This window comes from Megalobrama amblycephala, linkage group LG1 (genome assembly GCF_018812025.1).
Source record: "Megalobrama amblycephala isolate DHTTF-2021 linkage group LG1, ASM1881202v1, whole genome shotgun sequence".
In the NCBI taxonomy this organism is placed as follows: domain Eukaryota; kingdom Metazoa; phylum Chordata; class Actinopteri; order Cypriniformes; family Xenocyprididae; genus Megalobrama; species Megalobrama amblycephala.
In genome coordinates this window covers 10564601-10578501 of record NC_063044.1, presented here as the reverse complement: position 1 = coordinate 10578501, position 13901 = coordinate 10564601, and the positions used below count along the sequence as shown (strand labels likewise).

General features: G+C 34.0%; 1 long non-coding RNA gene across 1 annotated transcript; it reads left to right on the top strand.

Moving 5' to 3' along the window:
* The first annotated feature begins 9573 nt into the window (after positions 1-9573).
* LOC125249446 lies at positions 9574-13412 on the top strand. The gene is made up of 4 exons (XR_007180564.1): positions 9574-9631; positions 12643-12717; positions 12954-13059; positions 13358-13412. It is a non-coding gene; the product is annotated as an uncharacterized LOC125249446 (long non-coding RNA).
* Positions 13413-13901: the final 489 nt, after the last annotated feature.

Below are 13901 nucleotides of genomic sequence, written 5' to 3'. Positions count from 1 at the left end.
CAGCATATATATTATCATATATGTGCATATATGCAGCATATATGTGCATATACACTGCATATAGGTTTCATATATGCGCATATATCCACATATAGATTATTTCCATGTGGGACAAAACCAAGAAATAAACTAGACAGAAGTGACAGAACCCTGACAGTTACACTTTATATTGGCAGATACTATTTGCACCTCAGTATTTTTGTACTTTAACAGGATGAAATAATATCATAGTGTGTAAATGATTATATTTATTAAAATTATTAAATGGATGCTGCCTTATTGAGAGACTAAAAACCATCCCACACTTTCCCCTAACCCTACCTAATAAACACTTTTAATATTATTAAACACTCATTCACAGTTTATTTCCACTTTTAGAACATTATTTTCATTATTATTATTATTATTATTTTAATAAATGCTAGCTTGTCAAAATGCAGATGCAGATGCATTACTCGATCTACATGCATTACATCGAACTGAAGACGATGAATTTTGTGTCTTTTTTAAAACTTGAGTGGCTCAACCAGACATTGGTGGGTGGATCGTTGTGTGTTTCTGGTTATTTTATTAATAAAGAACATGAAATTGAGGATGATTTAATGATATTAGACAATATAGAAGGTGTACATCTGTCAGATACTTGCTATATACAACACATTTTTTCATTGAGACAGATTTTTTGTTGTTGAAAGTCTTTATGTCCAAATATGGACAGCATGTCTAAGCATGTCTTTTTTTTGGCCATACAATAAAATCTTATTCAACCTTTCATTATCTGAATGCACACAGAGCCACACAATTGATGATTTGGATTGACTCACCTCCTTTATCAAAACTGATCTCCTGCTTGATGTCTCTGTCATGAATGCTGCAGGTGACTATTTCACCGTCAAACCATTTCTTTGTATCAACGAAGATGTAGTGGGTTCTTATAAACTGTGTAGTGCCTTCAGGAAATTTTATATTTCCTCTAACACTGGTTACAGTTTCATTCTTCACTTTGCACGACACTGAAGCTTCTATCACTGTCGTTAGATCATCTCCAGAAACAACAGCTTCCAAGAGAACTGTATTATTGACAAATAATTCTCTCTCAATTGATGGCTTCAGCATTAGTGTGAGTTTATCTGCAAAGGAATAAGAAAGTAAATATGACTTCATGTGTCAATTTGTATTTACAGAAGTGAGAGTGGGAGAAAGAGCAAACCAACATTAGATGACTATCCTTTAAAGTTCTTCCTCACACTAATCAGCTCTCCCTGGTGTATGGCCTCACAAGTATAGTCAGTGTTTGTATTCCACGTCTCACTGCTGACTTTACAAAGACTGTATGCTGTGTAAAGACCTTCAGCATTCAGTTCATACTCCAGTTTTGATTGTCTCAACTCAACTAAACTCAATTTTGGTTTATATACAATGAAATGATTTTGAAGACATTTGAAATTTTGCAACAACAACTGTTATTGTCTGTCCTTGCCAACTGTTTGGCAAGTTATACAGCTTTGATTTAATTTCTCTTAAAAATTTATAACACTGATTTTAAATGAATTGTCTCCAGTTTTTACTGTTGGGCACTGGATGAAATCAGTCAGGGCATTTCCACTCTTATCCATCCTTTTGAAATCAAGAAAACTGGCAGGCGCAGCCATCAGAAACCAACAGACAAGATTATTTTTCACCAAACCCTATTGTGAACCACAGAACACTTGAAAATTATGATACGTGTTCTGTGATGCTTTCTCATCTTTTTTTAACCCTTAAATGCATGAATGTTTCGCTAATCATTCTTACATATTTGTGTCTTTATCGACCCGGATCTATATCTAACACTGATGGATCTCCACCTGTCACGATGATATAAAACTCCTCTGATATTAGAGTAACAATTACAGAAGAATAAAATAAAGCATATTTTGTTAGCTTTTGGAGCTTGAAAAGGTTTATTTTGAGCAGATGTTTTATGCCATCATCACTGTCCTCACCAGAGCTCATTTCCCAGCACATTCAGCAAATGATAGTTTTGAGAATATGTTTGAGATCACGAATATGAGCCCATTCTCAGTCTTAAACATTCTCAAAACTATCATTTTCAACATCTTCAAAATCAATATTTTGATCGCTGACAGCTTTACCAGATCCAGTCATATTTACTAGTGACAGTCATATTTTACTGAATTCAGTACTTGCTCTGCAGTAAATCACTGAGCTATTTCAAGTTTTGCTGATGATACTTCTTATTCTTTTGTTTTCTGTCTGAATCAAACGTCACTTCATCATTGTGTATCAGACATGCCACCTTGTGGAACTGCACTAATTCCATTATCAAAGATTCAATTAGTATTCAGTTGTGCAGAAATAAACATGCGTACACTGATACACACCTCGGGTCGATAGTGACCCTATATAATTTTTACAAAAAATAAATGGGAAAACAGGCACTCTTTTATGATGTTATGGGTTTTTTTTCTTTTATGATGTTATGTTTTTCTTGTTATATTGTTTATAATGAATTGATTGAGGAATACTAAGAAGGCTGATGTCTAACTTTAAAAAAAAAAGAATTAGCGTCCCGGGTCGATAAAGGCCCGAGGTATGCATTTAAGGTTTTAAAGCTTCATGCTGGTCTCAGCATGTTCACTGCCAAAAATGATCTTCTTGTGGACCGAAAAAGGAAAAAAAAAGGCATTATGCATTAGAACAACACCAGGCTAAAACCCTTTAATGTCGCACAAACTAACCAAATAAAATATTAAAAAAGTACAAGTTAAGAAAAATAGTGTTAGATCCTGTACAGCTTCCCTTTGGAATATTATAAGTGTTTTAAATGAAATTCAGTTTTAACATGAAACTGTTATCTGAGGTTAGTAGTTTGACAGTAGTTTGAAGCATTGCCTGGGCTGTCTTAAGGCCAGTGTAACCTGTCATGCAATTCACTTTTTCACCATCAGCACATGAAGTTTTCACAACTAGTTCTGTGTTTTCATATGTAATATCCTCTCAAAGACATGCTGAGAAGCCCAAACAAACATTACTCAAAGATTACTGTCTAATGTATATCACATGCTGAAGTACAAACTCAACTCTCTCTAAAGCTACATGAGGTCAGTTAAAATGTTACAGGAAGTTCATATAATACTGTATGAGTAACTTTTACATTCAAGTCAATAAAATGCAAATGAAAAGGACACTGAAAATAAAGAACAACATCAACACTTGCCTTGACCTCGCACAAAACTGGAGAAAAACAACCAAAAGAGGAAGTCGAGGACTTTTAGTGGACCTGCCATTTTGAGCTCACTTCACAAGTAACTTTTTTGGTCTTTGCCTCTGAAACTCTTCCCCGCATGGGGATCAAAAAGTTGATCAAGTTAATAATTTACAAAAGTCAAATAGACATATTTTACACCAGTCTTCTCTGTCACAGACAATATTTCCTGTAAATAAAAACAACAACAAAAATCCTATCTGAAGCAGCCATTCATATCTGTCATTTGGAAAAGAAAAGAAAAGAAAAGAACAGAAAAGAAAAGAAAAGAAAAGAAAAGAAAAGAAAAGTTCTCTTAGTGAAGTCAAACTTCTTGAATCACATTTATGTAAAATATGAAAGTTCAAGTTCTGAAATTAAGGCCATGTTCACCGCTGACCTCTGAGGCCTAAACCTGTTAGATGTGTTTCATGTATTTCATTGATTCAAGAAGAATGGTATTTGACAGATAAATCTGACCCACAGAGCACTGTAAAGAAAAAATGAATACAATTATTAAATAACTGATATGAAAAATGTTTCATAATGGCCTGGTTTCACAGACAGGGCTTAGACTAAATCAGAATTAGGCCTTGGTTCAATTAGGACATTTAAGTAGCTTTTATAAACTTAGCCAAGGGAAAAACAAAAACAAAAACAAACAAACAAACAAACAAACAAACATTACTGGTGTTCATCTTGAGACAAAACAATGACACTGACATATTTTAAGATATATCAATGCAAGTTGCTTTCTGTTAAAAAAGCTCAAACATGCATTTTAGTCTAGGACTACATTAAGCCTGGTCTGTGATATCAGGGGAACAACATATAAAGCATTGCAATGGTACAGCCATTGCAAAATATATTTGTAACTGCCACTGGCAAAGCATATCGTTTAGGAAAAACTGAGAGGTAGAAAAACGTTTGACACAAAGTATTTGAATGTGTTTAAACAGCACAAAACTAAAGTTACTGTTGATGATCCTCCTTATCTCAAACTGAATAAAAAAATAAATAAAATGTCATTTATAGGATCTTGGACTTTTGATAAACACTGAAAATATTCAACTCAAAGATCTTTCACTTTATTTGCAAATGGTTGTTTGTTCTAACTGAGTTTGAATCAAAGGTTGTTTTGTAGTAAATGATAAACTTATTTTCCTAAATTTGTAGGAAATATTGTTTCCTACATCACAGTAATGATGGATACACAACATAAACAGAGAGTTTAGAGATGATCGCCACATGAATTATGACCCAATATATGAACTAATTACTGCTGTTTACTGAGTCAGTCATCACTAGGCCTACACAAGTATTTAAGTCTTGAAGTTCATATGCAACAGCCAGCATGCATAGTACATTATAGCTTATCATCCCAGCAAACAGTTACATTGTGAAGAAGTAAGCCATTTTTTGAATGTGCAAGTCCTCCGATTCAGTAGCACCTACTATTGTCAATAACAAAGTGCAGTAAAAGCCTAAATGAACAAACCATTTGCACTACAATCCAGTGTGTAAGATTATGATAATGAAATTAAAATGATATGATAATCAAAGGTTTGCAATATAAAGCAGCATAACAGACTGTCTTTGCACAGGAAAAATTACTGGAAGTAAATTACACTAAAAGGTGGATAAGGAGAAAGAAACTAAATTGTAAATTTACAATCAATTCTCCTTACTTCATGATTCATGACTATAATTCACCTGCAGGGATCTTTATATATAACTGCATTCAAAAGCATCTGTCATGAACCTCTGTGATCATCACTGTAATGATGGTAAATGTGTCAAATGGAGCACTAATTAAATTCTGATCAAATCACCTCGAGTTCTGGTTAAACTCATGATGCACTTTCAGTTCATCTCTATCCACTTCTACCTGCACGACATTCACCCAGTACTATAAAATACAACAAACATACAATATCTAAAATAAGTAAATATAATGAAAATAAATAAATAAAATTAGAGAGCAAATTGCTCAGTAACTTTATATGTAAAGAAACTGCAGTTTGAGGTATTTTCTATTATAATATCTGGAGCTGCAGTTCTACAGTCTCACCGCCAGAGGACAGAAACAACACTATATTTAAACTTTCAACTTACAAATCACAGTTAGAAACACTTGGTTTTACTTACAATTAACACATATGTGGGGTTTAAAAATGTATACAATCAATGTGTATGCTGTTTTTTTGGTGTAACTGAAGTAATAATTACCTGAGAATTGAAAAAAAAAACAAAAAAACACTGTGCTGATAATGTGAAGCTGCTGGAAACATAATTATTAAGTGACAAAAGCAGTATTTTCTTAGCGATATGTTATTTACACTAAGTGAATATAGTGATAGATTCTATTTACACCATGTAAAAGTATCAGCTCTTTGCAATAAGAGTAAATAGTAATTAGATGCTACACTTTATATTGGCAGATACTATTTGCACCTCAGTATTTTTGTACTTTAACAGGATGAAATAATATCATAGAGTGTTAATGATTATATTTATTAAAATTATTAAATGGATTCTGCCGTATTGAGAGACTAAAAACCCTCCCACACCTACAGTAAACGCTGTAAAATAAGTGTGTGTGTGTGTGTGTGTGTGTGTGTGTGTGTTTAGCTTCTAGCTTGTGACCTTCAACTTTTTTTTGATTTTGTATGGTGATTATGAAGCCATGATCAGAGACTGAGAGAGTTTAGAGATGATCACCAGATCACCTACGCATTACATATGAAATTATCTTTGAACTAATTACTGCTGTTTACTTAGCTATCACTATTATTTAAGTCCTTAAATCCATATTCAATAGCAAGCAAAAACAGTGCATTATGAAGCTCTTATCACAATGATAAAATCCCTCTTTGTGTCTACTGATAATGTGCACTTACAGTAACAGTGTGGGTTATTTGTGATATAATTCAGCACCTTTGTATCTGAAGGGTCTATATTGGTACCTTAAAAGGGATAGTTGAGCTTGAAAGTTTACATACCCCTTGCAGAATATGCAAAAAAGTTAATAATTTTAACAAAATAAGAAGGATCATGAAAATTGAATGTTATTTTTATTTAGTGTCCTGAATAAACGATTTCACATAACAGATGAAGTGAAATGACTTGTGGCCAAGTATGGTGACCCATACTCAGAATTTGTGCTCTGCATTTAACCCATCCAAGTGCACACACACACCGTGAACACACCCCCGGAGCAGTGGGCAGCCATTGCTGCGGCGCCCGGGGAGCAGTTGGGGGTACGGTGCCTTGCTCAAGGGTCTCACCTCAGTCGTGGTATTGAAGGTGGGGAGAGCGCTGCAAATTCACTTCCCCTCACCGACAATCCCTGCCGGACCTGAGACTCGAACCCATGACCTTTGGGTTACAAGTCTGACTCTCTATCCATTAGGCCACGACTGCCCCCAGATGTATATATAAAGTCCAAGACAAACAAAACAAAAAACAAACAAACAAACAAAAAAACAAAACAAAACAAAACAAAACAAACAAACAAAAAAAAAAACTTAATTTATAAAAATGACCCACTTCAAAAGTTTACATATCCTTGGTTCTCAAACACAACTATTAAAAAGGTTCAAACATTCACTGATGCTCCAGAAGAAAACACAATGTATTCGGGGTGAAAACTTTTGAACAAAAAGATAATGTGCAGTTTTTTTTTTTTTTTTTTTTTTTTTTAAAGATCATATTTTTAACTGCCCTTTGGAAAGTACAGAAGATACTTACATATTTCCCAGAAGACAAAAAAGAGTACAATTTATCCTGTTCTTCCAATTCTAAAGGTTTTTACCCCCGGCTCTTAATGCATCGTGTTTCCTTCAGGAGCATCAGTGAATGTTTGAACCTTTTTTATTAGGATGGATGGAGGATTTTTCTGAAGAACAGAGCTCAGTTTAACTGCTCAGGACAAACAAGAGACTCATGAACAACCATCACAAAACAAAAAAACAACAACAACAACAAAAAAAAACAGTCATGGATCATCCAGATAATCACAAAGTATTAAGAATCAAGGGTATGTAAACTGTTGAGCTCAAATGCACATATTAGTACCTTAAGGTAAAAAAGTGTACCTTTTGAAAAGGTATACCACCACAGTGAGCTTTTATCATTTTTTTCTGAAAGTATCTGTAACAAAGAGAGCCCAGAGAGAAACCACCTTGGCCAGACTTCACAATTCAAACATGCCCAGAAAAAAACTCAAGCTAGACCAAATCAAATTATTAAAACACAGAAAGAACAAGATCTAAAACATTAGCCAAAAGTAATGTAGCACATGTGTCATTTTATCTGTTCTTTATACTGCTTTTTGTAATGTTTTAAATAAATGATTGTGACTAATTTATCTGCCTGTTACACTTAATATATCAAAATGGTTATGCTTAAAGTTATAGGGTGGAGTAGGGAGCTTAAAATTATACTTTTTTTATACGATAGTATATTAACTAAGTTAACAATCATTGTAAATATATCTACAGTATATTGCTTCTTTTTTTGTGAAGTGGCTAAAAAGTGGTCATTTGTAGGCATAAGGGGTGAGTTAAGTGTTAAAACAGGTGTTAAAATGGAGAAAAAAAACCTTGGGAGAAACCAAGCTTAGTCGGTTCTCCTCTGGCAAACAGGAGCTAAACCATTTAGAGCCTTATAGGTCATTAGCAATACTTTATAATCGATACGGAACTTAATAAGTAACCAGTGTAGAGATGATAACATTGGTGTTATATGATCATATTTTCTTGACCTTGTAAGAACTCTAGCAGCTGCATTTTGTACTAATTGTATCTTATTTATTGAGGAAGCAGGACAACCAGCTAATAATGCATTACAGTAATCTAGTCGAGATGTCATGAAGGCATGAACTAACTTTTCTGCATCAGAAATAGATAACATATTCCGTATCTTAGCAATGTTTCTGAGGTGGAAGAAGGCTGTTTTTGTAACATATGAAATATGATTTTCAAAGGACAAGTTGCTGTCTAATATAACACCCAGGTCTTTAACTGTTGAGGATGGAGTAACAGTACATCCTTCTAAATGCAGATTGTAGTCTGAGAGATTCTGTGTACAGGTTTTTGGTCCAATAAGTAATACTTCAGTCTTATCTGAATTTAATAGAAGAAAATGACTGGTCATCCAATGTTTTATATCTTTAATACACTCTGTCAGTTTGGATAATTTAGAGATTTCATCTGGTTGTGTTGAAATATATAGCTGAGAATCATCCGCATACCAGTGGAAACTAATTTCATGCTTTCTAATAATACTGCAGAGTGGCAGCATGTATATTGAAAATAGCAGAGGGCCTAACACTGTACACTGTACAGACACCTCAAAAAAAAAAAAAAAAAAAAAAATACTGTCAGTCATCACTAGTACACAACTATTATGCAACAGCCACATGAATAGTACTTTATGAAGCTTATTTTTTAAATTTATTTTTTGAATGTGCAACACAATTCAGTAGTGACTATATGTTAAAAACTAGAAAAATGAATGAGCATAAATAACTGGAATTTATCATTTAAAACAATTGAACTCTTTCCATTCTGTCTGTAATACATTCATATTATAGTCCTATAAGGTACAACAAAACATGCTATACGATATCAAAAATAATGAGAGAGCGGTTACTTTAGAGGTGAATGAATAATGGCTACAGTATGTGTAACTACAGGCTTTTCTACTATAATATCTGGAGCTTCAGTTCTACAGCTTCACCACAAAGTGAGCAAATTTACACTTGCATTATCATTATTTTCAACTTAAACATTACAGTTATGATACTTGGTTTTACTTTAATTTAAAGCTTAAGGTATTTACATAAAATGTCTTATACAAAAATAAAAAGGTTCACGTGCATGAAACTTAATTGGGCTTTTCGTCCTGTTTACTGGTGTTATTGAAGTAATAATTACCTGAGAATCAAAAGACTTCACATCCATCTCATGTTCTCCTCGTGTGTTTCTGATAATTTTACTTATGAAGAAAGTGAACATATGATAATATTCAAACAAGACAATGTGAAAAGTGGACACCTGGTCAGATACTATACAGAACACAAACTAGTCATCAGTCATCAATTATTACAATACCACTGAAAGCTCTCTAATAAAAATGAATTTTTGTTGTTGAAAGTTTTTAAGGTCTTTTTCTTTCTGGCTTTGTCATTTACACAAATTATTCATCATTCTCACAGAAAACATAGCTTGAACTTTTTGCTGCATTTGTTGTCAGACCAGACAGACAACAAATGTTTTTTTCTTTTCTTTTTTTTTCTCGACTCCACCCAAAAACTTCAGTTGCTTGCATGTTGGAAACAAGGAAAGAAACGTCTAAGCATGAAGAGACCTTGAAAAACAGGTATAATATTTTATTATAAATACTCTCTTTATGTTTGTTCTATAAACGTTAATTGTAATGTTTAACAATAAATAATGAGATTGGTTTAAATATGAATGTAATTATTAATTGTATGAGCTCCAGTAACATCAGTGAGTTTCACTTTCATCTTCTGTCACATAACTGAAGTAAATCTGTGTATAAAATGTGTATAAAACACTGTTCAGTGTTGAGAAGCACAAATATTGCTGTTATCATATTGTTTTCTTGCTACAAATCAATGTACAATTGTATCAAGAGATTCTGGAGCAGAAAATGATAGAATTGTTCTATATGATGTTGCTCAACAATGATATCTTTTTATTTTAGATTTTATTATATTAAGGAGCAGATCATTCATCTCCTTCAATCATTTAGTTTATTGTGGTTCAGTATAGATGATTATTTACATGATTGTGTGTGATGTGAAAAACATCCAGGTTTTTCTGTTGCACAACTAAGGACAGTTAAATGATAGATTTTTAGAAAGCATACACCAATTTTGTTGTGTTAAAAATAAGCCAAAAAATAATTTAAAAAGTGATTATCTTAAGCAGATGAGGTTTTGTTTCACATCAGGTTTTGCTGCTTCTTTTCACTGACACTTCCCTCACAGAAGAATGTACTCCAGCAAGACGAGCAAGGAATGAAATGTACTGTTGATTCATTCTCAGAGATGAGCAATGTACAGTAGAATTCAGGCCCTTTCTTTTTTTTCACAGTTCGATTCTATATTATAATATTCTTTATATTATTTTTTATTACACAAATCTTCATTCCACACATTTCAGATGGCACTGTGCATCTTTTGCTACATTGTTACATTTGATTTTATTCTGATTTACTCTGAACTTATTGATTCTAGTAGATTACGTTGTATCAATTGTGACCGCAAATCTACGACCAGGGTTAAGTACATACTAAATCTCAGATTGTTTGGAGCATGAGGGGACATCAGGCAAGATTCTAGTTTCCTGACTAACTGCTTGACTTTAAAGGATTAGTTCACTTTTAAATAAACTTTTGCTGATAATTTACTCACCCCTATGTCATCCAAGATGTCCATGTCTTTCTTTCTTCAGTCGAAAAGAAATTAAGGTTTTTGATGTAAACATTCTAGGATTTTTCTCCATATTATTCATTTCAATGGGCACCAAATGGTTGAAGGTCCAAATGGCAGCTTCAGTGCAGCTTCAAAGGGCTTTAAACGACACCAGACGATACCAGACGATGAATAAGGGTCTTATCTAGCGAAACGATCGGTCATTTAAAAATAAATAAATAAAAAGTTTAAGTTTTATAAGCACAAATGCTGGCTTTGCTCTTTTCTCCGATGCGCGTTCGTGACGTCACGTAATACGCAATTACGTTGAAAAGGTACGTACGCTGAACGTAGCCACAATAACACTGTATGAGAGATGGATCACTATTATTTTGTTTTTCCTTTTTATTTAAAATATTCGCAAACTTGCTTACATGTCTTCAACTATATGATATTCCGATTCTCAAATATGTGTAAGTGAGTGTGTTTTGTCGTTTAAAAACCTTTATAAATGATCTTTATCTTGATCTATAATACGAGATGGGCGCCGCCATCTTAGTTTGCACTGCAGTTCAGAGTTCTGTCAGTCTGATTTACAGCAGGTGAATACATCAGTTTCTCCTGAAATATATGCAAGTAAGTGGCTGGTGAACTGGAAGAATAAGAGAGTAAACTTTATAGTTACTTAGACCCATTATGTGTGTCTGATATGAATAAATGTCGGCAAATTATATTTGAATTCATTGTTTATTGATGCTTCCACTGACGTCTGACATCAGTGTGTATTTTATAAACTCCAGATGTATTGTTTAATGGTGCTTATGCGTATTTAAATGTCTGAAACCTTAAAAGAAACATTATGTGGCTGAAAACACTGCATAGCTGTGATGACAAGAGAGCGCGCGTCCATCTCGCAGCCAGAGCGCGAAAGCACAGTTTGAATCTAGCAGTTATGTGACGTCGCTGAACATTCTAAATCCCATATGTGGAACCGTACGCCCAGGAACACAGAAATAAACATCCACAAAGACATTTGAATATGTATACGATCCTCCTTCCGCACATTTGTAATGTAAACACTGACTCGATACTTCCGCCTACGTCAACCGTGACATTTTCAACGTAATTGCGTATTACGTGACGTCACGAATGCGCATCGGAGAAAAGAGCAAGGCCAGCATTTGTGCTTATAAAACTTAAACTGTTTTATTTTTTTTTAAATGACCAATCGTTTCGCTAGATAAGACCCTTATTCATCGTCTGGTATCGTCTGGTGTCGTTTAAAGCCCTTTGAAGCTGCACTGAAACTGCCATTTGGACCTTCAACCGTTTGGTGCCCATTGAAATGAATGATATGGAGAAAAATCCTAGAATGTTTACATCAAAAACCTGCATTTCTTTTCGACTGAAGAAAGAAAGACATGGACATCTTGGATGACATAGGGGTGAGTAAATTATCAGCAAAAGTTTATTTAAAAGTGGAGTAATCCTTTAAGTTGTTATGCAGTCATATTCACAATAGGGGGCTAGATAAAAACACTAATCATAGCAAGCATGGGGCGGCATTTTTCGTAGTACTGGCCATAACCATTCTTTTGTCATATCATATCTCCATAAGCTGAAGCTATGCAGTGTGTACCACCGGAAACAGAATTGATTAGTTCGCCTCTCAAGTCTTTGATTATCTTTGATTAAAATAACCATTATGACAGAAATTCACAAATGTATAAACTGTAAGAAATAAAAAGCTACAATCTGAGACCAGAAACGCATTGCATAACTGCAAGAGTTTACTTTACTAAAGTTTACTAAAAAACTGACTACCCATGTTTGTAAGGAATTGTTAACTATTATTTCTATATCCAATATGACTGTCATGTAATGTGACAAAAGAACGAACGTCTCAGACCCGAACTCAGAGGTGACCTAATCATTTCTCTGTCCGGTACAGACAGCATATGGGGCTGTCACGGGATGAACAAATGACTCGGACCCAAACCCGAACCCGAACCCGAAGAATTGAGAGGTGAATAAATAATTTATTTTTCTTGTACAGAACATATAGGATGTTGGTCAACCTGAAATGAACCAATCCCTCAATGAGGCAACACGATGTTCCCGAGTCATTCAATTTCAGTCGTTCAATTTGAACAAATCGTTCATGAAAGACACATCCCTAATATTTGTTGATTGGGAATCAAACCCGTGACCCACAGCAGGTGTGCAGCTCCATATAACACAGTCTGATGAATCTTTTTACAGGACAATGAACAGATAGACATCAGGAATCAGAAAAGATTAAGCTGAAACTAAAGAAAGACACTGAGGAGAGAACAGAATATCAACATGTCAACTGTTGAAACCAGAGGTGAGACTCACAGACAAATCCATTTTAAATTATTGTTCAAGTGCATTCTTAATTAACTGTCAATACAAATTGTTTTTTAAGTAGGCTATGTCAAGGAAATATCAAAATGGAGATTTAAACACACACACACACACACACACACACACACACACACACACACACACACACACACACACACACACACACACACATATTATCACTGTTGCCTTAATAAACATAATTTTATATATATACTGTATATATACTGTATACTGTGGTGAAAGAACCAATTGTAATGTAGGACTTTTGTTTTATATAGAGAATGATGCTCACAATTCTCCTCATAGGAAAAGATGGAGCAAAAACCAACCTCTTGACTGTAAGTCTTGATAAACAAATGACTCAGCTAACATAACGTTGTCATAACTTTGACAAACTCAAACTCCTAATGTACTGCTTATTAATAGTTGGTGAGGTAGTTTTTGTAGAATTTAAGTTTAGGTATTGGGTAGGATTAAGGGATGTAGAATAAGGTCATGCAGAATAAGGCATTATTATGTGCTTTATAAGTATTAATAAACAGCCAATATCCTAGTAATATGCAAGCTAATAGGCAACTATTTAAAAGTGAGAATTGAATCCTAAAATAAATTGTTACCATGATCTTCCAGTAACATTTATAGAAGTATTTGAACAACATTCTTTGATTCTCCTTGAAATATTAAGGATGTCGCATTCAGTTCTGTTTTGTTCAGTTTCATTGACTTTTAGTTTTTTTATTTGTCACATGTTCCTTTGTTCGGTTTCCCCCAGCTCGTCTGTCTCCTTGGTTAACGTCATTATTAGTTCACATGTGTCAGCTG